The 27,412-nt window shown below is 41.1% G+C and overlaps 1 protein-coding gene across 2 annotated transcripts in view; it reads left to right on the top strand.

Annotated features, from left to right (window-relative positions):
• The window catches only part of TNR (tenascin R), a 301,348-nt gene that overhangs the window by 133,010 nt on the left and 140,926 nt on the right, over positions 1 to 27,412 (top strand). The window lies entirely within an intron of this gene.

Raw genomic sequence — 27,412 nt, 5'->3', positions numbered from 1 at the left:
CCAGCAATATGTGGCTGGCAATGGGATATATTTTCCTGCAATATATGGCTGGCAATGGGATGTATTTAACAGAAATATGTGGCTGGCAATGGGAGGTATTTGCCTGCAATATGTGTCTGGCAATAGAAGGTATTTACCTGCAATATGTGGCTGGTAATGGGAGGTATTTACCTGCAATATGTGTCTGGCAATGGGAGGTATTTACCTGCAAAATGTGTCTGGCAATGGGAGGTATTTACCTGCAATATGTGACTGGCAATGGGAGGTATTTACCTGCAATATATTGCTGGCACTAGGGGTTATCATTGTATATGACAATGGAGGTACAGAGATGTGCGCTGACCCTCGTGTTTTAGTTTAGAAACCGATGTCGGTTCTAATACAACTTTGTGTTTCAGCTTTGCTATCGGTTTTGACAAACAAATGCAAAAGGTTTTGCTTTTGCTTTTGGTTCTGGATTTAATTGAAAATTGTGAAGAATAAGTAAAATAATGTAATTTTGAGGTGTTTTTGCTCCTATATTACTATTTATAACATTAACATTCATTTCCAGGCGTTTCCAGTCCATTTTCTAATGATCCCTTCCCAAAGGTCCCAATTTTCACCAAAGTTGGCCAAAGTCTGCAGTAAGCTGTCTTAATGAAGGATTTTTTAACTTTCCCATCATTGCATTTGCTTTCTCTGATTCAATTAAAAAAAAAAAAAACTGACTAGTGTTGATATCTCCCTTTCATTGCACCCAAACCTCCTTCGCGTGTTCAGACTTACTACTACTGTAATTGAAAAAATAAATAACCACAGGGACAACAATGTAAATTTGGCAAAAGGTCACAGTTTTTATTTAAACAAAAAGGGTGTCGGAGAGAGCAATGCGATTCAGCTAATAACTAATAGCAAAACCAAACAGTAAATGGCCAGATTGCTATTACACCACTGGTTCCAGGATATATTCCTTTACGATGTTACTGCTTCCTAGTAACTGTCATAAGGTTTTAGAACTAGCAGAAGAGGTCTTCTCCTATAGCAGCCTCCTTTCCCGTAGAGTTAGACGCACTCACAGGTACTCAGATGCCCCAGGACTTAACTCAATGTAGTAAAAGCTTATGAGCAGGAATCAGTAGCACGGAGATAAGAGAAATAGGGCCAAGAGCACGACCCACCACATCCACTGAAGAGGCAACAATAACTTAATTACAGCCGCGCGCCCCAGCTACTTGTCACTAGCCAGGACGTCATTGTTAGGCGTAGCAGTTGCCCTGGCATCAGAGTGAGTACACTCCTTCTTGTAAACCGACTCTGCTGCAAGTCTCGTGCAGTCCCCATTACCCCGGGGTTGGACGAAGCTTAGCCCAGGGGAATAATTTTTCCTCTCTCCCTCCCCACAAACATATATGCGTACCATGGTTTGATTCAGAGGGGCAGAACTATGGCACAGAGCATATAAGTAGACAAGTTATTAAAAGCCATGCTCTTAGCAACCGATAAATAATCTAGCAATGTATTGTATGCCTAATCTTTGAATTTTTGTAATAGGGGTGCAGGCCACATTCATCTCTCAGCAGCCTCATTTATTTATATAGCGACAGCAAATTAGATAAAATTGAATTGATTGAAAAATAGAAAAGATTAGAATATATAGCGTTTTTTGGGGGGTCCAGCTGCATGCTGACCCTCACAAACAGCCTTCTATAAATAAACATTTCACTGAATGACCCTTCCAAAATATTAAATAATTGAAAAATAGAAAAGATTAGAATATATAATGTTGTGACTCGGTTTTACTTGGATCCCCAACTTCGGATTTTGTCGGATTTCAAGGAATCCGACCCGCTCATCTCTAGTCTGTATCATTTAGTCCTATGAGCTGTGTTATAACCTGTGTTTTCTATGTAAGCTGTAATGGACAGTCAGGATAAGACTTACCATATATTTTACCTTCATACTTCATGTATAAATAAATCCTTTTAAATTTAATACAAATAAGACATACAGTCTTTTTCAAGTATTGGAAACAAGTTTTACTACTGTAAACATGTTAATGTATTTTCCATGATTATATAATTATCTACAGGGAGTACAGACCCAGAATGTCTTCAGGGGACTTTCTGAATGGCTGATTTCGGAACAAAGCAATAACCTGAAACAAACACTTTTTTTTAACTTAAATTGTTTTACCTAAATAATAAGTACAGCTGAGTCCCAAAGTAGTGTTTATTCCCATAGCCTTATCTAATAACAAGATGGAGACTAATAGTGTATTTATAGGATAAAATGTTGTTTTACACACTATACAATAGCACTTTACTTGTGGTGAAGTGAGCTGAAACCATCAGTGACTGTATCAGGTACGTACTGTGCTGCAGTAAATATACAGTAAGATACATTTATCATAGATAAAAGGTAGCTTGTTGTGTCCATTTTGTGGTTCATGCTACTGAATGGGCTGCAGGTAAAATGCTATTGTTTTACGCGTTTAAAGTTACCCAGTGTGTTTGAACTCTCAGAGCAAATACTGTAAACTTACAATTTTACAACTGCAGTAAATATTATTTACTAATGATACTTACACATGACTGACATAACTTAAAAAATCTAACGGTCATCCTGCATCATGAAAGCAACATACCTTGTGCAGAGGCTATAGACGACTGGGAGACACACTGGCAGGACGGATATATAGACAGGACTGATAGGACAGACAGGACTGGGAGACACACTGGCAGGACAGACACAGACAGGACTGGTAGGACAGACAGGACTGGGAGGAAAGACAGACAGGACTGGTAGGACAGACAGGACTGGGAGACACACTGGGGGGAAAGACAGACAGACAGAACTGGGAGACACACAGACAGGACTGGTAGGACAGACATGACTGGGAGACACACTGGCAAGACTGGTAGGACAGACATGACTGGGAGACACACAGACGGGACTGGTAGGACAGACAGGACTGGGAGACACATAGACAGGACTTGTAGGACAGACAGGACTGGGAGACACACAGACAGGACTGGTAGGACAGACATGACTGGGAGACACACAGACGGGACTGGTAGGACAGACAGGACTGGGAGACACACAGACAGGACTGGTAGGACAGACGGGACTGGGAGACACACAGACAGGACTGGTAGGACAGACAGGACTGGGAGACACATTTGTAGGACAGACACAGACGGGACTGTTAGACAAACTTGCAGGGCAGACACACAGGCAGGACTGGTAGGACAGACAAGACTGGGAGACACACAGACAGGACTGGTAGGACAGACAGGACTAGGAGACACACAGACAGGACTCGTAGGACAGACAGGACTGGGAGACACATTGGTAGGACAGACACAGACAGGACTGTTAGACAAACTTGCAGGACAGACACACAGACAGGACTGGTAGGACAGACACAGATAGGACTGTTAGACAAACTTGCAGGACAGACACACAGATAGGACTGGTAGGACAGACAGAACTGGGAGAACACTGGGAGGAAAGACAGACAGACAGACAGGACTGGCAAGATAAGCTTCAAGAAGCAGAGAAATAACTGCTTCAGCTAAAATCATGTGTAATTACCCAAGCTAAACTCCTACAATATATTTTCTATTCTAGGGAAATAATCCTCTAAGTTAAATATTTCGGATGTACCATCACTGTAACTAAATTGTTATATTTCATCACAAGAGAAGCGGTCAGTTGTGTGCTGCACTGCTTGACTTATACCAATATGAAAACATGGACTTTATTATTTTTGTTTAGAAATTGTTTATTGCCGTGAAAATATTCATTAAAACCCAGCAAAATAAACATATTGATAGTAGAGAAAGTGGAATTACATGAAAAAAAAAAATGATTCTTACATCTGATCTCTTTTTGCCTGAGTTCACAATCAGTATTCACTAAGCTATATTAAGGTAGTACTTAATATTCAGGGGAACTACCTATTTACATATTACATTCTATACTGCCTTAAGGAATGTATATTAAACACTTTGGAATTTATACTTATATCAAAAGGATAACTGCAGGGAATTGTCTCTACAAACCTTAATATAGTTTAGTGAATACTCTCTGTGAATTCAGACCCCCACCCCCCTTCCCAAATCATTCAATCAGCATTCAGCCTACAATAGTAACAACCTCTAATAACAGGCGGACTGAGAGTCAAATGCAGAGGAGGGCTGTCAAACTTTAGCCAGGGGGTAAGACTCGAATCAGCAACCTATATTAAAGGAAAGAAAATACAGGTGGCCCGGTGACCCAGCCCATAGTCAGGGCCGTATTTCCGACTGGGCACGATGGGCAGGTGCCCGGTGGCCCAGAGGGAAAGGGGGCCAAAAGGAAGGACTGCTGTAAAAATATCCTGTAAAAATAGCAAACAAAAAAAAACCCAATACAAATAAAAAACGTACCTTTTGCAGACACCTGACCGTTGAGATCAGGTGGTCAGGTTGCGATCCGGCTCCCTCCCTGGTCCCCTGTTCCGTGCTGTGCACATCATGCCCGACATTCACAGTGAGCACAGCACGGAGGAACGCAGAACAGAGACTCAGCAAGGAAATAAGAAGAAAAGGGGATCGGACTTGGAGAACTTTTTTTAAAAATATATAGATATATAAAATCACTTTTTTTTACATATATATATATATATAAAATTACTTCTTTTTTTACACACACTGTGTATATATATATCTATATATATATCTATATATATATATATATAAATATATATATATATATATATATATATATATATATATATATATATATATAGATATATATATAGATATAGATATATATATATATATGTGTAGATATATATATATGTGTATATATATATGTGTATATATATATATATATATATATATATATATATATATGTATATATAGATATATATATATATATATATATATATATATATATATATATATATATATACATAGGGTCCCCGGTACACTGCTTTGCCCAGGGGCCCACTAAGAGGCGTTATATTCATTATCAGTCTTCAGGGAGGTTTCTGGCACCCCTGACATTTATTTTGGCATAGCCGTGGTGTTACCAAATTATTAAATCTCAGTTCACCAAATGGCTGAAAGCATCTCAGTCTGGGCGTTCTATGGAGACAAGTGACCACCATGTGCATGTGGCCTAATAGTTACCATCCCTGGGTTTGATTGTCTTGTTATTAATCTGAGCCTGGTTATGTCACCATCAGGGTCGATAAATATTTTGTTACCCGGATGAAGGTGTATTTGTAAAGCATTAAAAACATTGGTTTTGTGCTAATACATTTAAATCAAATATGAACTGAAATAAAAACTTATTGCATGTGGAATTTCAAGGTCGCCACATTAATTTTCCAAATGACCCTAGCTCTAAAATCATTTGGAATAGCTAAAGCAGATTCCCCGAAGAGAAGCATACGCAGCATTAATAATGATCGCTGGATGGACCAGGACTGAAGTCAAGGTCTGCCCAGCGTTCAGAGTGATGGTTGTGTATATTCCACTACAGAAATCAATAAACCCTGATTTGAGTGTTGTTAAGGTATTACAGGCGCTGCTTGTGTCCAACAGCAGGAAGAGATCCTAAGCAGTCTACACAGCTGGAAATTATTTCCGAGTTGTTGGTTGTGTTCTGCAATTATAGATCTTGTTATGAAGCATCTTGAGAACTGGTACAGAGCTGGCCACCATCTGACACACACATACAATTTAGGAGTTACCCCTCTCCTGTTGAACTCTCTATAAATATCTGAAAGCCTCTTACCTCTAGACTTCCAAAAAGGTCTCTTCCAACACTTCTTCACTGAAGCCTCCTATAAGGATCTGACACGAGTTTCAGAAGCTGGGGTAGAATACAAGGCGAGTTAGGTTCACTATTAGGTCAAGGACTTAGAAAGATGAGATGCAACATAATCAGAAGGAAGCGAGATTCCCTACACTGGTCGATAATTAGGTACCAAAGGATGAGGACAGAAGTAAAATCAGTGGAAAGGTGGATTATACAGGTACATAACCAGAGCAGGAAAAAGCAACATGTTAGGAAATCTAAAGAGAGATCCTCTGGAGGGGCACCACCTAGGTGAGATGGGGTGTCTAGCAATATTTTCATGCCATCAACCAGGGGGATTGAGGTAGGGGGGTCTCTTCATCAACCCCCCCCCCCCCAACCCTTCCCCATATCATATTCCACCCAATCTTCCCCTAATGATCATTTCCTTTCAATCCCGCCAAATTCCTCACCTCCCTCCAGGTCATATTATGCCACACAGTATTATCCTAGTTCATAGTATGCCACACAGTAGTGTGCCCAGTTCATATTATGCCACACAGTAGTGTGCCCAGTTCACATTATGCCACACAGTAGTGTGCCCAGTTCATATTATGCCACACAGTAGTGTGCCCAGTTCATATTATGCCACACAGTAGTGTGCCCAGTTCATATTGTGCCACAATGTTGTAATCGTGCGAGCAGGGTTCTCTTACCTCTCTGTCTGTATGTATTACCCAGTATTGTTTTATTATTCTTTGTTCCCAATTGTAATGCGCTACGGAATCTGCTGGCACTATATAAATGGTGATAATAGTGCCCCACATTTCATATACAAACACATGATGATTAAACACAGATGTTAGTAAAATATAAGTAGCCAACAGCTCTATTTCTCATCTCTGGAGTTTGCACACAGAGCTCCAGTTCCAAAGGAGCATGGGCAGCCACTATGTTTTGGCCACTTTGTCTGTATTGCGGTAGCTTCAATATAGATAGGAGTAGCTTCAAGGCTTTTCTGTGTGCCCCTATCTTAATCTTATTGTACAATAACCCAGCACAGCCCGTGCTTACACCTATGGTCAGTACTTTATTCTATGCAGTGATAACTGGTAAAATTGTTCATATACTCACTATATTACAATTATCTATGGAACAGTCCACATTACCACTGCAAAATGGGATATTTAGATGCCTACTTCCCATCATTCTGGCATTTTTGCATTCATACCATAGGTAGAGCTATCTGGTTAGCCAATTACAGTGAAATATATTCATTAGATTGAAATGCAAAACTGTCCCCACTGGCCAAAATTAGCACAAGAATGATGGTAATGTTGTTTAACTTAACCGAACCATAACCAAAGAACACATGAACAAAATAGTTATTTCAAATATGTTATAATAGCATTTAGAACATGTGTATGCAAGAAAAGAAGAAGCAATGGATATATACACCAAGTTGCAAACCACCCATTTGAAAATATAATTACATGATTTATTATAATTAAAAAGGCCCTGAGTATACACACACACACACACACACACACACACACACACACACAGAAACACACATGCAGATATCTAAATGTTGGCATAAAAAATCATGCAGTTACAAAAGACAATAATAAAAAAGACATTAACAAAAATAATATAATAATATCTCATTTTTGGATAGAGTTGCCTTTTTCCCATTTTCTTTTTTATTTACAAGGACTTGATCATTCTTGTGTAAAGCTGACTCTAACTACATTGGTATAAACTCCTTCCCTACAGGTTATTTGCTTTCAAAAGTGAAAACAGTACTCTTCAATGGAATATACCAGCATGATAAAGCATGGGTTATTATAATACACACAGTAAAGCACAGTGTCTGCTTCCAAATGTGGATACATATTTTTGTCATTCTTTCCTCTTTAAAAGACTGAATTCTAATAAAGTTTGCAAACTCCGTCAGACTCAGCAGGGATTGCCATTAATGAGCCGCAGTTCTGCACTTTACCACAAGAGGGGTGAAATCTGGTATTGTTTTGTACCACATCAACCATTAATATTTATTCATATATCGCCAGCATATACCGCAGTGCTTTACAATCGGGCGCAAAATAAGTAATAAAATAAGACTGGGTATTAACAAAGACCCAAGAGGGCCCTGCTCACAATGGGAACATAGGAGTTTGTTATATGAGGTTAAGTGCTACATATTGCGTATTGTTCCAGCTAGAATACGATTGGATGCATTAGCGGCACTCTGCCCTCTTCCGTCCTCACACATCACCCCCCCTTGGGAGGGGTGGAAAAAGTTTGGAAATATGCTTTTACAATATTCAAACTTTTTTGAAACATACAGTACATGCTTTATGGTGCCCATTGCAGATTTTTAATTGGGACCCATAACAGGTGCACACCTAGATGAGGGGTTTCAAGCCTCCTGGAAATCCCAAGTGGCTGTGTGTAGCCCAGACCCTGCGCAGCTCATTTGGTGCACATGACTCCTCCCCTATTGGCCACTGGAGAGAGCGTCTCGGAGCTCTGATCTAACACATGGGATATAGGGAAATGTGTGTAGGGAGGTGCTGAGCGTTGGACATGGGGCTCTGTATTTTATAAGACATAACAGAGACTCTATAAATTATATAATATACATAGGAAAGACCTATAGATATACAATGGATAACAGTAGAGAGCACTTTATTATATCATTTGTATTAGATGTGGGCTCTCCATTGTATAATTGTATTAATATTGTATAATGGACAGGTGCTAAGGGAGAAGCATGTAGGTGAGTTTTGGCTGTGGCTGGAGTTGCTTGTGCAGAAGCTGGTGAGGGTGAAGTAAGAGGATGTTGGATGCAATCTTTGGGCTCTTTGGTGTCTCTGTTTGGGCTGGCTCCAGGGTGAGGGCTTCCTCTCTGCAATTACTACCTGGTTCATAACTAATGCAAGACCCAGACCACCAGGACCCAGACCTAAATACATGACTTTCTTCCTCAAGAACATGACCTGGCTGGTACTACTTGACCAGAAAGAGTGAGTGTGCCCAGCCCTGCACATGGCACGGGCTATTCTGGCAATGAAATGAGCACATCCTGCTGGACCACATACAGCTGTAGCCAGGGCAAATGTCCCTGTGTATGAAATCCTACCAATACAGGAAAAGCAGATAAGTACTGTAGGTATCCTCCAGAGGCATCCGTCCACCTCACACAGCAATAACCCATTGCTTTGAACCCATGAACAGTGTAATACTACTCAAGGGTTGGCATTAATCTATTTGCCAGTTTCTATTATGCGCTGTGATGCAGTGGTGTTGGTTTAATATCCACATTGAGTAGTATACGTTTCTGAACTCACCAAAGATTTTAAAAAAGTACCCATGCAATACTGCTGTTCATTTGTACTTATCAGTACTGTCACCCACTTATTTATCTATATGGAGATTTAATTTAAATATTATATGAAATATGATATCTTTATCTGTGAAATTGAGAAAAGCATATTGTAGACAACAACATCTCCACAGACATTTACTGATCTCAGGCTGACGATGCAACGTGTCATCCCCTTTATTTGTCGAAATCTCCCTAGTTCTACCATAGGGTTCAGCAGAAATGTACTGCAAATTGGGAGGAAAGGGGTCACTTGTTGCTCAGTACCCTGCCTCTCTCCAATCCAAAATCAAGCATTTTCTCTAGCACAACTCTCTAAATAGGCCACTTTCATTTTAAACTTTAGCTAGCAATTTCCTTCACATAAAGGCAGTGATCTAAGGACACAGACAGAACAGGTCAAGCATGGATGGAGACATACAGAGTGTTTGAATTGGCAGCAGTGTCTGTGTCAAAGTCCTTCACTGGGAACAGTGTTTCATACTTAGTTGAATTAGATCAATTGCCAAACAGCCGAATTTGGGACAATATTTCTTGCAGATCTGTGCATAGTAATTTCAGCAAGATGTTATAGTGCCAACTTAATTTTATCATATCAGTCACACCTACAGCAAAAAAACCATTCCTTCACACTTATTATACTCTACAAAAACACCTCTTTCACATCACACCTGTCATACCTTATACTGCCATATCCTTCATATCACACCTGTCACACGTTAAAGTGACACCTCTATCATAGCTCACCAATCTCACCTTACAGTGACACCTCTATCATAGCTCACCAATCTCACCTTACAGTGACAGCTCTATCATAGCTCACCAATCTCACCTTACAGTGACACCTCTATCATAGCTCACCAATCTCACCTTACAGTGACACCTCTATCATAGCTCACCTGTCTCACCTTACAGTGACACCTCTATCATAGCTCACCAATCTCACCTTACAGTGACACCTCTATCATAGCTCACCTATCTCACCTTACATTGACACCTCTATCATAGCTCACCTGTCTCACCTTACAGTGACACCTCTATCTTATCACACCTGTCACACCTTACAGTGACACCTCTATCCTATCACACCTGTCACACCTTACAGTGACACCTCTATCCTATCACACCTGTTACACCTTACTTGACACCTCCATTATATCACACCTTTCTCACCTTACAGTGACACCTCAATCATATCACACCTGTCTCACCTTACAATGACATCTCTATCATAGCTCACCTGCCTCACCTTACAGTGACACCTCTATCATAGCTCACCTGTCTAACCTTACAGTGACATCTCTATCATAGCTCACCTGTCTCACCTTACATTGACACCTCTATCATAGCTCACCTATCTCACCTTACATTGACACCTCTATCATAGCTCGCCTGTCTCACCTTACAGTGACACCTCTATCTTATCACACCTGTCACACCTTACAGTGACACCTCTATCCTATCACACCTGTCACACCTTACAGTGACACCTCTATCCTATCACACCTGTTACACCTTACTTGACACCTCCATTATATCACACCTTTCTCACCTTACAGTGACACCTCAATCATATCACACCTGTCTCACCTTACAATGACATCTCTATCATAGCTCACCTGCCTCACCTTACAGTGACACCTCTATCATAGCTCACCTGTCTAACCTTACAGTGACATCTCTATCATAGCTCACCTGTCTCACCTTACAGTGACACCTCTATCATATCACACCTGTCTCACCTTACAGTGACAGCTCTATCATAGCTCACCTGTCTCACCTTACAGTGACACCTCTATCATAGCTCACCTGTCTAACCTTACAGTGACACCTCTATCATATCACACCTGTCACACCTTACAGTGACACCTCTATCATAGCTCACCTGTCTAACCTTACAGTGACACCTCTATCCTATCACACCTGTTACACCTTACAGTGACACCTCAATCATATCACACCTACCTTACCTTACAGTGACACCTCAATCATATCACACCTGCCTCACCTTACAGTGACACCTCTATCATATCACACCTGTCACACCTTACAGTGACACCTCTATCATATCACACCTGTCACACCTTACAGTGACACCTCTATCATATCACACCTGTCACACCTTACAGTGACATTTCTATCATAGCTCACCTGTCTCACCTTACATTGACACCTCTATCATAGCTCACCTGTCTCACCTTACATTGACACCTCTATCATAGCTCACCTGTCTCACCTGACAGTGACACCTCTATCATAGATCTCATATCTCCCTTTACAGTGACACCTCTATCCTATCACACCTGTTACACCTTACTTGACACTTCCATCATATCACACCTTTCTCACCTTACAGTGACACCTCAATTATATCACACCTGTCACACCTTACAGTGACATCTCTATCATATCACACCTGTCTCACCTTACAGTGACACCTCTATCATATCACACCTGTCACACCTTACAGTGGTACCTCTATCATAGCTCACCTATCTCACCTTACAGTGACACCTCTATCATATCACACCTGTCACACCTTACAGTGACACCTCTATCATAGCTCACCTGTCTCACCTTACAGTGACACCTCTATCATATCACACCTGTCTCACCTTACAGTGACACCTCAATCATATCACACCTGCCTTACCTTACAGTGACACCTCAATCATATCACACCTGCCTCACCTTACAGTGACACCTCTATCATATCACACCTGTCACACCTTACAGTGACACCTCTATCAAATCACACCTGTCACACCTTACAGTGACACCTCTATCATATCACACCTGTCACACCTTACAGTGACATTTCTATCATAGCTCACCTGTCTCACCTTACATTGACACCTCTATCATAGCTCACCTGTCTCACTTTACAGTGACATCTCTATCATAGCTCACCTGTCTCACCTTACATTGACACCTCTATCATAGCTCACCTGTCTCACCTGGCAGTGACACCTCTATCATAGATCTCATATCTCCCTTTACAGTGACACCTCTATCCTATCACACCTGTTACACCTTACTTGACACTTCCATCATATCACACCTTTCTCACCTTACAGTGACACCTCAATTATATCACACCTGTCACACCTTACAGTGACATCTCTATCATATCACACCTGTCTCACCTTACAGTGACACCTCTATCATATCACACCTGTCACACCTTACAGTGGCACCTCTATCATAGCTCACCTATCTCACCTTACAGTGACACCTCTATCATATCACACCTGTCACACCTTACAGTGACACCTCTATCATATCACACCTGTCACACCTTACAGTGACATCTTTATCATAGCTCACCTATCTCACCTTACAGTGACACCTCTATCATAGCTCACCTGTCTCACCTTACAGTGACACCTCTATCATATCACACCTGTCACACCTTACAGTGGCACCTCTATCATAGCTCACCTATCTCACCTTACAGTGACACCTCTATCATATCACACCTGTCACACCTTACAGTGACACCTCTATCATATCACACCTGTCACACCTTACAGTGACACCTCTATCATAGCTCACCTGTCTCACCTTACAGTGACACCTCTATCATATCACACCTGTTACAACTTAGTGACACCTCCATCATATCACACTTTACAGTCACACCTCTATCATATCACACCTGTCAGTGACACCATCATCATATCACACTTTACAGTGACACCTCCATCATATCACACCTGTCACACCTTACAGTGACACCTCCATCATTTCACACCTTTCAGAGACACCTCCATCATTTCACACCTTTCAGAGACACCTCCATCATATCACACTTGTCACACTACAGTGACACCTCTATCATATCACACCTATCAGTGACACCTCCTCCTCTTATGAGAGTTTGCATTGACACATCAATCTGATGCTTCCACTACCTCACTTATTACTTAATTCCTTTCTATCTTCTATTCTGTCTTATTTTTCTTCTTGGTATCTCGGAAAATCTCTTCTCATTAGCCCGAGATTGCCCCCGGCCCCTTCCTCTGGAGCTGGAGACTCTAGAGATTAAAAGGAGCTAATTATTTTGAGCAGCGGAGCATCTTTCCCTCGGGCAGCAAGTAATGAGGATCTCTGCTCCTTTCTTATTTTCTGTGCCAGCTTGCACTGGCGGTTTGTAGCCAGCTTGTTGTGGCCATTTGTGTGGTATATGTGTACAGGAGCGAGGAATCTCTGCTATCTCATATTACACAGCTGTTCTGTCTGTGCATGGTAGCTGAGCACACAGCTGTATGGGTTGTAACCAGTTTGCTGCAAGCGTACACATGTAATTTCAGGACAAGGGGAACAACATGAACTTCTCAACGTAAATTATCTTCTTCTGCTTGCTTTAGCTAACAGATGGATGGTGAGAGCACTCAGGGCCATATTTAATAAGTAATTTTTTTCAACCAGACCTTCTGGTTCTGCAACCATTGTGAAGGCTGATAGGGATACAAGAGGAGTAAATAGCATTTAATCCCTGCCTTTCGGCAGAAATTGTACATAGTTTGCAGGGAAAAAAGTTCATTAGGTCTTGCGAGGTTAACAAAAGTTCACAAAGTCTCTTGTCAGGGGCAGGTTGGGCTGGAGGGCAGGGGGGCAACTGCCCCCTGGGCCAGTCCCATAATGGGCCACGTTGGGCTGGGTCACTGGGACACCTGCATTTGTTTTCTTTAAAATGTTCCCAATAGGATGCTGAGTTGAGTCTTGCCCCCCAGGCTAAAGTTTGCCAGCCCTCCCCTGTCTCTTGTATATCCAATAGCTATTTACATGGTAGGTGGGTATTATTGGAATAACGATGACTGATTGGCTGGTGAAGTCTGCTTAATACTGTAACATAGCTCTTGTGTGGTGGTGCTTCTTTGATATTTACAATGCCATCCCTGCCAAACAATCCCGATTTTTCCAAGACAATCCCTATTTTCAGTGTCCGTAAGGGGTGTGGCCTACTGGGAAACAGATGTGGGGGTAAAGCTGAGAGTTTTCCGTCAGGTTTGAAAAACCAATCAGATTCTAGCTATCATTTATTTTGTACATTCTACAAAATGACAGCTAGAATCTGATTGGTTGCTATAGGCAACATCTCCACTTTTCAAACTCACCAGAAAACTCTCAGCTTGATACATTTACCCCGTGATCGCAACAGAAATTGATTTAGATTGGATGAAGCTGGGTGTGGTTTGTACAGGTTAGGGGTGTGGCCTATTTGGTCGCAAATATCCAGGCAGGTGATTTGGCAAATATGCAATACCTTATTTACTAGTGCAAGTATGCTTAAGGGAAAGTAATTCCTATTAAAAAATTTAGGATTGAGATGTTGGGTAACAGTAGGTTTCTAACTGTGCTCCGACTTTCATAAATGTTTCCCAGACTGATTTGTTGGATATATAGGGCTAGAGTCAATTGTTCTAAAGAACAACACGGCCCGCGCATTATTACCGTTACTACGGTAATAGCTGCGCATTATTACTGTTACCATGATAATTTCTCAGCTGATTTTTACTCACAGCTTTAGGAGCCGTGGGCCTAATGGAATCTACCCCACAGCATACTTATTTTATTTATTTTTCACAGCCCATCCTTCAAACCCTCTCAAAGGTTTAATACATGCCACAGAACATTACATCAGCTTTAGGAAAAAGACATGACATAGTTTACTTTCAATATAACACTCTTGGTTTCGCCAGTGGAATTTGGCCTTAGGTGTTTCCGGTGCTCCCCAGCCACACAACACTGCAGAATGTATTGACTATCAATGTTCCAGATCTTTTAATAGACTATAAATTCCTCAGAATGCAAATGTACAAATACTTATTTACCAACGGGCGACATTCCTTATTGCTGGTAGAAAAGGGGTTTTGCCAGTGACATTTTTGTTTTTTTTGTTTCATCCATTACTTTTATATGGGTACCACTGTTGATAACTGTTACGAGCCGCGGCGGTACGCCGCATCCTGGCGTGAGGTAGCAGCCGAGCACGTGCATTAGTTTCAATACACTGTTATCTTTGTGGCATAGAGTAGGAGGGTGTAGGGACATCCTCCAACTCCAGGGGGAGCTCTCGCATGATTCTATTTGTCATTTATACATGTTCCTGGTTTGTGATATGACCTATGCTAGTTCCCAGCTAGTAATTAATTAGCAGCCTCCTTAAGCTCATTGTCAGCCCTGTCCTCCTCCTTTCTGATTTGTCCATCATAGTATTTAAGGCAGTGAGGACTGGGCCTCACTGCTGGTCAGGGCCGGTGCTAGGGTCCATGGCGCCCTAGGCAAAATCGGCGCCCTCCCCCCCCCCCGCAAAAATCGGCGCCCTCCTCCCTCCGTCTTTTCTTACCTTGTCTCACCACCGCCGCCTCTCTGCTCCGTCTCCTCCCCTCCACTCACTGACACTAGTGAGTGGAGGGGAGGAGACGGAGCAGAGAGGCGTCGGTGGTGAGCAATAGCCTCTTCCCCCCCCTCCCCATGCATCTGAATGCTGTGCGGCGGCCGTGACAGGTATGGTCAGCGGTCGCCGCACAGTTTTAAAATTAATTTCCAGTTCTGTGGCGCCCTCCAGAGCCCGGCGCCCTAGGCAAGTGCCTAACCTTGCCTAATGGGAGCGCCGGGCCTGCTGCTGGTTATAGTTCCTGCTCCGTGCATACTTACTTGCTCCCTGCTCTTTTCCCCTTCTCTGCCTTTGGATTGATCTTGCTGTGTATGACCTTGGACCGTGTACTGGACTCTGCAGTATTGCCTGTGACCTCGATCTCTGCCTGTTTCCTGGATTCGTTGTTTGCCGCCAGCCCTGACCTTTTGCCTAGACTACACCACCGCTGTCTGCTATTACACGATATTCCTGGGTTCTCCCCAGTCAGTGCACATCTCACGACCCTCTGTTTGTCTGCAGCCAAGTCTGTCCCCACCACTAGGGGCTTCAGTGAACACCAGACTTTTGGAGCAGATTCCGGGTTTTGTTGTACTGGCTGGAGGGGTTCCTAACAATAACATCATTATCTCTAGAAATAGCTCCACTGCCATATTTTGGATGGGGGAGCCTATTTATCAACATACCCATTGTATTAATGCCATCCCAAGAAAAGAGACCTGAAAAATAAATAATGAATTGATGATAAAAATATAAAAATAAATAAATGTTGCTTTAGGCTCTTTTTAAAATAAATGGGGCGATTGCCCTTCCCCCTAGATAATAAATCGTATTTTCTGGGAGGTTGGGAACAAAACGGTAAATATAATATAACTTATACATTAGATGTACTTTAATTTGTTTGAATATATGAGGAAAATAATATACTGTATATAGGCATTGGAAACAGAATAATGAAAATAAATAAATCAATAATGGAAAAAATAAAATCCAAGAATAACTCTACAATTCTATTGAGCTAACTCATCTCTGCTCCGCAAGCCCTGACAGCGACGAAGCAATAAGTCCGGCTCCGAGTCAGCACTGCTATGTTGTCTGGTGATGCATTTGAGACCAACAATATCAGTGAAAACGATATCCCTTTATATTTATTATCTAATGATAATTTCACATTATCACAGCATGAACATCATAACAGGAACAGGCAAATTATGGTATTTCTGTCACCGGTTGTAAATAGATTTAATAACACAATTCAACCTGTTTTAGGTGAAAACACATACATAATAAATAAGCATAAATTAAAATAGGGGAATTTCATTCCATGACATTTTACAATTCACAAATAAAGCGACACATTCTCTGAATGAGTGATCACTATGAGATAAAAACAACGCCATCATTTATCCTCACTAACTATGAAAGATATGGTGGAATTGTAATGTTACAGAGCACAAGTCTTTAGGGTCACCATCGGCAATATGGGGAGAGGGGGTATTCTCAGCCTCAAGTTACCAGAGCTTTTTATTGATATTACTGATCCTTATAGATCATAGTTGCCTACTGTCTCGGAATGTCCGGGAAACTAACGGAATTCTGGGAGTCCTCCCGTACTCCCGGGAGCGCAGGGCTACCTCCCTGTTATAGTCCCCCTCATTAAGTGATGGGGCAGGGCTTATGACGCGATTCCAGCGTCATCGTGGCCCCTGCTGTAATGGGGCCAGAGCCAAATAATGCGATTCACTGGCCCCGCCCCTAACACTCACAGCTCCTCCCGGATACCAGCGGGGTAATTTTGGCAAGTATGATATAGATACTTACCCCTTTACCCCTACTAATTTTGGAAATGTGGTTGTTGCTTTGCTTTCTCTCCCCTTCTCCTATGCCAACAGCTTTGTGATGTTTGTCAAGTTTGATGGGCAGAAACAGGCACAGAAGGAGAAGATAACTGATGCCCAGTAGTATGTACAGCAGTAGCAGTAATGCCCAGTAGTATGTACAGCAGTAGCAGTAATGCCCAGTAGTATGTACAGCAGTAGCAGTAATGCCCAGTACTATGTACAGCAGCAGCAGTAATGCCCAGTACTATGTACAGCAGTAGCAGTAATGCCCAGTACTATGTACAGCAGTAGCAGTGATGCCCAATACTATGTACAGCAGCAGCAGTAATGTCCAGTACTATGTACAGCAGTAGCAGTAACGCCCAGTAATAAGCAGAATATTTAAAATGTACATGATATATACTGTATATTACATAAAATGTGTTATTTTCTTTAATTCAAATGAATCTTATTTAAATTAATAACGTTTTTCTGGTACTTCTCAATTATACGTACACCATTGTAGTTCGCCAGCTCTGCACTGCTACTTCCACTTTTCAACTCTTCCGCTGTCAGGCTGACATGATGACTAATTCACTTATTCACTTGAGGTCGGCAGCAAGTGGATGTAACTGTGCCGTGCTGGTGAGCTATATGGTACCCATATAGTTAGTAAAGTACCTTTCATGTTGGTGAAAAAAATAAAAATAATTTAAACAGTACTGTATTAAAATGCTACTGTTCTGTGTACCGCCTGGATGATTGCTAGATAGGCTCACCCAACAGGATTTATTGCCAGCAGTCAGCCCATTAATATATAAGGAAAAGTGAAAACAAGACCTGTCACCGGCAATAATACCCGTTTTCTTTAACAATGGGGCTTTTTCCCTTTGATATATCAGCAGTGTTTTATTTCCCAAACTACCATTTAAAGATGGGTCGCAGCTCATGGGCCAGTGCTGTGAACTTGCCCCCTAGGCTAAAATGTACCAGCCCCGGTAATAAGCTTCCAGTAGTAGAGAACTGTAATAAGTCACTAGTAACATACAAAACCCATCAACATGAATAGTAATGTATAGCTATAAGCCACCAACATTAGTAATATCCAACAACAGAATGGCCAATAACATATCAGCCGATACATCAATAGATGTTATGTTTACTGCTGGAATACTATTAGACATTACTAATCCACCAGCAGTAGGGACCAAGAATATAGTATATCAGTAGCATTAGTGCCCAGTAATATGTCAGCAGTGATAGTAATGGCGATTAATAAGCTACCAATAATAGTAAGGCACAATCTAAGACATAATATTGTGCATTACAATTACTGATGGCTTAATAATGGCTATTACTGTTACAGATGGTATGTTGCTAGACACTAATGCGGCTGTAATATTTGGCATTGCTACTGCTGGTGGCTTAGTGATGACGAGTAATTTACTATCATTAAAAACAATGGCTATTACTGTTAATGTGTAACATATTATATGTCAGCTGTAGAAGTAATGCCAAGCCATATGTTCTCACCAAACCCCTCCTGTCGCTAACTGCTTCTCCTGACTAGCTACTTGCTTTGCCTTCAGTAGTGCTGGCCAGAGGTGCTTACTGTATCATGATGTTTTAGGTGATGTGACGGTTGGTTGTAATTGGTCAGGACCAGCAGCCAATTAGAACCCGGTGCTTTATCTCACTATAGCCTCTCACCCTTTCTTCCTCCACTATCTGGTCCTCTCTCGTACTGTAGGGAAAAAAATATTACAAAACATTTCTTTAATGCTGATCCCATACTAGTGCTCTCCACTAGGTGAGCACTGGAGAGCCTCAAGTAGAGTACTAGTTTTGTGGGGGTCTCGGGTAAGCTGCAGCTCCGCAAGTTTGTGTTGTTAGATTTTTACTCATGAATATAAATGTGGGGTTTTTTTAAGTCTTGAATGAGGAGTAGGATACCAGGCATTCATGTATGTGTCTGTTTTGCAAGTTATAGAATATTTGCATATGCTTAGCTCTAGAGAGAAATAGCTTTGGGCATCTCAAAGGTACAATTTCTTCTGCCAATTCACTTGAACCAGCTACATGTTTGATGTATGTGCCGATTACTAGTGATGACAGTCCCATGTGCAAGCTGTGTTTATTGTTTTTAATGTCTATATTATTAACAGGTGACATTAATAGGTTTTTTGTTCCTGTGTATACTTTTGGGACTTTATATTCCACGTATTGGACGTATCCTGCAGTGTATTGTCTGTTAGAGCAGAGTGGACCTAGACCTGTATTCAACAACAGATGTATCTTCACATCAGCTCCTTGTTGAATTCAGATATGGGTACACCCGATTTATGTGTGTTTTTATAAAAACCCACAATGCATTCGTTTTGCATGCCTTAATCACCACCATTTATTTTTATAGCGCCACTAATTCCGCAGCGCTGTACAGAGAACTCATTTACATCAGTGCCTGCCCCATGGGGGGTTACAGTCTAAATTCCCTAACACACACAGACTAGTGTCAATTTGTTAGCAGCCAATTAACCTACCAGTAGGTTTTGGAGTGTGGGAGGAAACCGGAGCACCCGGAGGAAACCCACGCGAACACAGGGAGAACATACAAACTCCTTACAGATAAGGCCATGGTCCGGAATTGAACTCATGACCCCAGTGCTGTAAGGCAGAAGTGCTAATCACTAAGCTACAGTGCTGCCCTTATTAATTAGACTCTCAATATTTAAATGGCCAGACAGAACCTTCATATTGACTATTTGGGCCCGAGTCATTAAGGAAAGTAAGGCAAAAAAATGAGTAAGTTTTATCCTGGACAAAACCATGTTACTTACAATGCAAAGGGTGCAAATTAGTTTACTATTTTGCACATAAGATAAATACTGGCTGTTTTTTCATGTAGCACACAAAATACTTGATAGATTTATTTTTACACTGAAATTTAAATATGATCTAGGAAATGCCCTGCCCCAACTGTAAATCTGACATTTTAAATTGACCTCCCCCTCCAATGCAACAAGGTGCAAAGTTACTCTTTTTCTTGTTTTACTTTCCTTAATGAATCAATCCCTTGTCTTTATGTAACTGGTAGCTCTTTGTCTTTCAGAATTCTGGATATTAATTGGTCCTCTGTAATTATTTATTTTGTGCTAATGAATATCAAAATAAAATGACCTCCTTTAATTCATCATTGCATCAATCAAAACCCCAGATAGGCTTTAGATGTCAAAAGAAGTTTACTTATCTGAACATAGGAAAATACAAATGTAAAGTCCCCTCCGACACAGTGTTGCAATCATCTGATATTATATTTTAAAACTATTTACTTAATAATAACAGTTACATAGCTTGTACATTGTAAGTTGGTAAATTTAACGGCTTATTTATTAACATCTTATATTGCCGGGGAAGTTGATTGTATTGGCTATATATTGATTTAAATGACACTACTATAAATAACCAAGAGGGCTGCAATTAAGCAGTGACAAACACTTTATATCTATTTATCTAATAAATAAGGAACACCATATACCAACATGTACCATGCTGAGAGAATACATTTAAGGGTTATTATGACAATAGTAATTTCATGACTGTTTCATTCATCCCAACCAAAACCCATTTTAGCCCCTTTCCTGGTAACCCCAGCAAGACATGTGCCTCCCAGGTAGAAGAAGAAGCACATTCATTTTCCCACCCTACTGGAGCTGATACAAAGTGCAGATGGGTTACAACGTGCAACCAAGCAGCAATCATTTTAGTAGTTGGAAAAAGCAGGCTGACATTTAGGAAGTATAGTTGTCTCTTCTACTCTTGTGTAGGATTGTGAAAAGCAGCATTGAGAAGATGAATGTCTAAAATTAGGACTGAGTACCTTAACACTTTCATTACTAATCCCAGAAGTTACTTTGCTGCACCTACTTTATATAGGAATATTGAGAAATATTATACATGTTGGGCCTGATTTATCAAGGAACGCAAAACAAACACATCGGGTCTGATTCATTAAGGAAAGGAAAGCAAAAAAAAAGGAGTAACTTTGCATGTTGGCAAAACCATGTTGCATTGGAGGGGGTGGTAAATAAAATATGGGGACAGATTTATAGTTTGGGTAGGACATGTCCTAGATCAACGGTAAATTTCAGTGTACAAATAAAGCTATTAAAGATTTGTGTGCTAGATGAAAAAACAGCCAATATTTATATTATGTGCAAAATAATAAACTAGTTTGCACCCCCTGCATTGTAACAAGATTTTGCCTTACTTTCCTTAATGAATCAGACCCATTGTGTATTTTTTTTTTTTTAAAACACGCATATATGTTTTAAATGCACACATCCATATTCAACAAGGAGCGGATGTAAAAATACATCTGTTGGTGAATACGGGTCTAGGTCCGCTTTGCTCTAAAAGACAAGACTGCAGGATATGTCCAATACATAAGTGGAATATAAAGCAACAAAAGAATGCACAGAAAAAAAACCTGTTCAATGATTGTCACTTGTTTATAATATAGTCATCGATGAAAAAACATTAAAATGTAAAAAACACTTTTTCCAACCCCATAAAATAAATTTATTAGGATGTTATAAATCTCTGCTTTACATAAAATACATTTTTACAGTTGCTCCTAAATACAAACACATGCTGTAGCTGGTACAAGTGTTACGACTGAAAATCAGATACCTTAGAGATGCCCAAAGCTTGAATCTGACATTGCTACATGATGCTTGAGCTTGGCATGCCCTTACTGTATATTGACTACGTGCATACGCCCAGTCCCCTTCCCATTCAGCCCCTGATATTGTAGGCTGTAGTAAGGTTCATTTGCGCTGAAAGATGAATTGGACGTTGCTGCGTTCTCTGGCGTATGTTGTGGTTCTTGCTATTTTCAGTGCGATTTTACGTTGTTACCAAACCCAGCCCCCACCTGTAGACCAATGAAGGTCTTATGTACAAGACACAAGTAACAGGTGCTCTTATGTCAGAAGATTGAAAGTAGACTGGACAGACTGAATAGAACAGCCGTGGTAACCATCCAATCAGCTTTGGTGACAACCGTTAAATGCAGCCTATGTACTTGAAAGTTTTCCAGGCTTTTATTACTGGAGATCCACTTATGGCCAACAATGAGTAGCACCCCCAACTCCCAAACTCCTGGTGTCTATTGAATGGAACCCCTGCCCTGCTCCTCAGGAGCTACTCACCCCATTAAAACTTCCTTCACCAGCTATAAAAGCTACTAATTGGGGTGATGAGATTTATTGAATAAAATGATTATTTTACTGGAATTCGCCCTTGATGTGTTGGCCACTATAAAGTATATTTCCTTAGAATTAGCAGTGTGACTTAGTAAATATACGTTGCAGAGCATCTCATACTTAGATAATAAGAACAGCGCCCAAAATGGTTTAATTCTTAAAGGGAAATTCCTTTCCTGCACATATTTTATTGCAGGAACTAATACACCCCACCAATTCCAGCTTATTTGCACTACTACTAGGCACAATGATAGGTGTTTTTGACACTGGGCTTCAGTAGTTGAATTCAGTGTCTGGGCGATTGCTTTGCTGATGAATCTGCCTTAAATTAGCCACAGTGGAACCTACATTTCCCATGTCTTCAAAGAATTTAAATGGATTAATGGATGGGTGTAATAAGCCAACCAACAAAAGAAACAGACCCTGATGGATATGGCTGTCCCAGGTCATGGCTTCCATGTGCCTATATAATAAATATTATTATTATTATTTATTATATTATAATTCCTCAGCGGCGTACTCACTCACATCAGTCTCTGCCCCATTGGGGCTTACAGTCTAAATTCCCTAACATACACAGACAGAAACACAGACTAGGGTCAAATTGTTAGCAGCCAATTAACCTACCACTATGTTTTTGGAGTGTGGGAGGAAACCAGAGCACCCGGAGGAAACCCACGCAAACACAGCCATGGTCGGGAATTGAACTCATGACCCCAGTGCTGTAAGGCAGAAGTGCTAACCACTTAGCCACTGTGCTGCCCTATACACCTCATTATTCTCAGCAAAAGAGTTAGATCACCAAATAAGAAGAACTGCTGAAGGTTGCTTGAGATAGGTTTATTAAATCTGACATATTGTACAATGGTATATTAGAATATCATTCTCAAAATGATCCTCATCCATCTCTTATTAACCTAATGATGTGGCTTATCGGTAGACTCATAGAGAGGTTTCATATAGTACCGACACCAACAGTAGTAGCAAAGAATACCTTTCTAGCTCTTAAAATATTATAACCTTATCTGATGCAAATAAAAAGCAACTTCAAAGATTTGATGTCCAGTTTCTGGTGCCTGCTCTTAATATCTAAATTAACCATGTACGGCTCTGTCTAGATCTATACTTGCTATACTGTAGTCATTCCAGCATTGAGATAAAATTTAAATTCAGATAATGTAATGACCTATTAAAAAGTATTTTACAAGTACAAAAGAATATTTAGTGCACTTGTTTTAATATAACTGCAAGGCATGATGTTTAGAGACACTATCATGAAACTTTATTGGTAATATGCTGTAGCATTGTTAAATAGATATTATTTTCAACATATCTTTATCCAGCCTATTTTGCTGTGCAAAATTGTCTCTCCTATGAAGTCTGAATTTTTCCTGCTAGCGGTTTTTACTATAGGTCTATAGATTAGCGAGCGGGATCCCAGCACTTAACCTGTCAGGATGACCAGAAAAGGTGTCATGTTTTAAAGTATCTTAAATACTTCTTGACACCTCTCAATTTCTGATACCTCATCCTGACAATAGCATAAGCAGGAGTTGGAAAGGTAACAATGGTTTAGAAGAGAACCACTATCTGTCTACTATTTTTGAGAATAAATAACACTTGATACATTTATTAATGCGTACAACATATATTAATGTAGGCATATAGCAATTTTAACAGTTGTGTACTTGGCTACATCAACGTGTGATTTCTTATGCTGTGAATGCTTGGCTGCCAGAATCATGTAGACTATATATTTTTTATTTTGCTTAACAAACTAAAAGATTAAAGGGTGTATTTATCAATCCCTCTAAAGAGGAAAATTAGAAGTGTAGCAACCAATCAGATTCTAGTTATCATTTGTCTAGTAGGTGCTAGACATTGATAGCTAGTATCTGATTGGCAGATACAGACAAAATGCAGAGTGTAGTTTCTGTCCACCATACTGGTCAATAATTAAAAAAATGGGGGTCTGTACAACAGGTGTCTGTTGCTAAAGAGAGACCTAGGAGCTTGGGCACCTGGGGTACTGCCCATATTGAGCCCCACCTCCTTTAAAATTCCAATCTACAATCAGGAGTGATGATAATATTGATAGATGATGATGTAATACTGGGTTCTTTAGGAACAATAAGCTCTAGTTTATGCTCAGGATAACCTAATAGTTCTTTAAGGAACAAATACAAACCAGACTTCATGCTTGTTAGTCTATTCATGTCATGATAGGGGAATTTTTCATATACATGTTTAAAGCATCATCATCATCATTGTTTATTATTCAGGCGCCACAGATTCTTTAGCGTCAGACAATCATTTTACAGATATAATACACTTCTTAGAGAGATGACATATATGAGTATAAAACACATAATAACAGACACATGAATACAATTCAGAATAATAACACATACATGGATAGCCATTGGCTAACGATTACTGCTAGCTCAGATACTGGTATGAAATCCATGCATGTGAGTAAACAAACTTCAGAAGATTGAGTTTAAGGAATAGCATCAGGGTCATACGTGGTGGACAGACATGAGACATAGGGAAGAGAGGACCCTGCCCGTGTGAGCTTATATTCTGCAGGAATGGGGTAATGAGAGGCAATAAGTGCAAATAGGATACAAGTGGATGTGATGGACAGAGGAAGTAGAGAGAGTGGACATGAAGGTCTAAGAGTGGATAGGGAATGAAGAAGTGAGTTTTGAGGGAGCGTTTGAAGAATTTAGGTTGGAAGAGAGTCTGGAATGGAGAAGCAAAGAGTTCCATAGGTGGGGAGTAGCGCAGGAGAAATCTTGAAGGCAGGAGTTGGAGGATATGAGGTGGCAGAGAGTTGAAGGTCAGGGGTGGAATGGAGTGGTCGAACCAGAGTATATCTCATGATGAGATCAGAGATTTTGGAGAGCAAAGCATTAGTGAGGGCCTTGTAGGTGAGGTGAGCAACGTGAACTTAATTCTGGAAGCAATGGGGAGCCATTGAAGGGATTTACAGAGAGAGGCAGCAGATGAGAAATGGCAGAAGAGGAATGTTAGTTTAGCATTTAGGATGGCTTGTAGAGGAAAAAGGCAGGTGAGGAGAAGACCAGTGAGGAGGAGGTTAGAATAGTCAACAGGAGATAATGAGCAAGTGAATAAGTATTTCAGTTACCTCCTGAGTGAGGAAGGGCAGTATTTTAGCAATGTTGTGGAGTAAGAGGTGGCAAGACTGCGAGAAGGACTAAATGTGAGGGGTGGAGCTGAGAGTGGAGACGAGGATGTTACTGAGGCGACGTGTGCGAAATGGAAGTGAAGTTGTCGACTGTGAGAGATGCGGGGAGGTGAAGTGGCATTAACAGAGGGAGCGATGAGCTCAGATATAGGCATGTTAAGTTTTATGAGTTAGCTGACCTAGGCGGAGATGAGAGAGAGAGACAACTGAACACACGGTATAGGAAAGAGGGTGAGAGGTGGGAGGAAAGTATATTTGGGTGTCATGTGCATAGAGATGATAGTGAAGGCAGAAGAAGTAGAGGGACAAGAATAGAGCCTTGGGGAACACCAATAGAAAGAGGAAGAGGTTATTTATGTATTTCTCCATTTACTTTAGGATATAAGCTCTCCTTTTACTATTCCATCACCCTCTGTACCTCTTGGCCTGCTTCCCTAGCCCTGTTTTCTTAAGCTTAGGCCTACTTCATGCTGATTACTATCATCACTCTCACTCACTCTCCCACAAATCATTTGATCTGCATTACCATGTAACCTGTATTTTTTTATTCATTCAGTATGTCTGGTCTTATTTTGTTCTTCATGGATCATGTTATGTGTTATAGATCACTGCTTTCTGTATATGTCATGTACAGCACTGTGGACCCTTTGCAGCGCCTTATAAATAAAAGATAATAACAATAATATTAATACTTTGGATTTGTCTTCCAACATCTTTTAACAGATTCATCCTGGATATTTGTTTCTATAAGGGTGAAGTATTTAAAAACTTTGACAAAATATACTAGCTGTGGATTTATTGTAACATCAGTTGCTAAGATATATCAAAGGCATCATTTGGCTATCCAAGTTGCTCATAAAAGCCCTGGATCCAGCCTCAAGTACAGGCCTGACACACCTGTGGCTCTCTAAGTGTTTTGAAACTGAAAATCCCATCCACTGGCAAAGAATGCTGGGTCTCAGAGGTGGAAGTAGCGAGCTGTGGGCCCCGGTGCAGGGAAGCGGGGAGGAGGGGAGGAGGGAACAGGGGCCCCGCAGCTCGCTAGTTCTGACCCTCTGCATCTGCCATGCATAGGGCCCCACTATCTCCATGGGCCCCAGTGCACCGTACCTGCTGAACCAATGATAGCTCCGCCACTGCTGGGGCTTGTAGTCAGGGCCCTCTTAAGAACCTCTTGGGCCCCCGGGCACAGCAGTGCACCGGGGCCCCTATATATACAAAAATAAAAAAATTATGATTATATATATGGGCCCTGCAGCCCAGGGGGGCCCGTCGGAGGCAAAAAAAAGAAAACCCTGAAAAAAAGAAGAAAATACTTACCGTGCTGTCAGCTGGCGATCCGGCTCCCTCCCTGGTCTCCTCCTCCGTCGCGCTCCGCAATGGATGTCGGGCGGGCGGGACGTCATCACTGACATGCACTGCCAGCGCGATGGAGGAGGAGACCAGGGAGGGATGCCCAATGGGAAAGACGGCCCTGCTTGTAGTTCGATGGAGGAGGAGACCAGGGAGGGATGCCCAATGGGAAAGACGGCCCTGCTTGTAGTTCGACAACACCTGGAGCGACACAGGTTAGC

Source organism: Mixophyes fleayi, chromosome 8 (genome assembly GCF_038048845.1).
Source record: "Mixophyes fleayi isolate aMixFle1 chromosome 8, aMixFle1.hap1, whole genome shotgun sequence".
Lineage (NCBI taxonomy): Eukaryota > Metazoa > Chordata > Amphibia > Anura > Limnodynastidae > Mixophyes > Mixophyes fleayi.
Note: the sequence above shows the minus strand (reverse complement) of the source record. Positions and strands in the feature narration are given on the sequence as shown.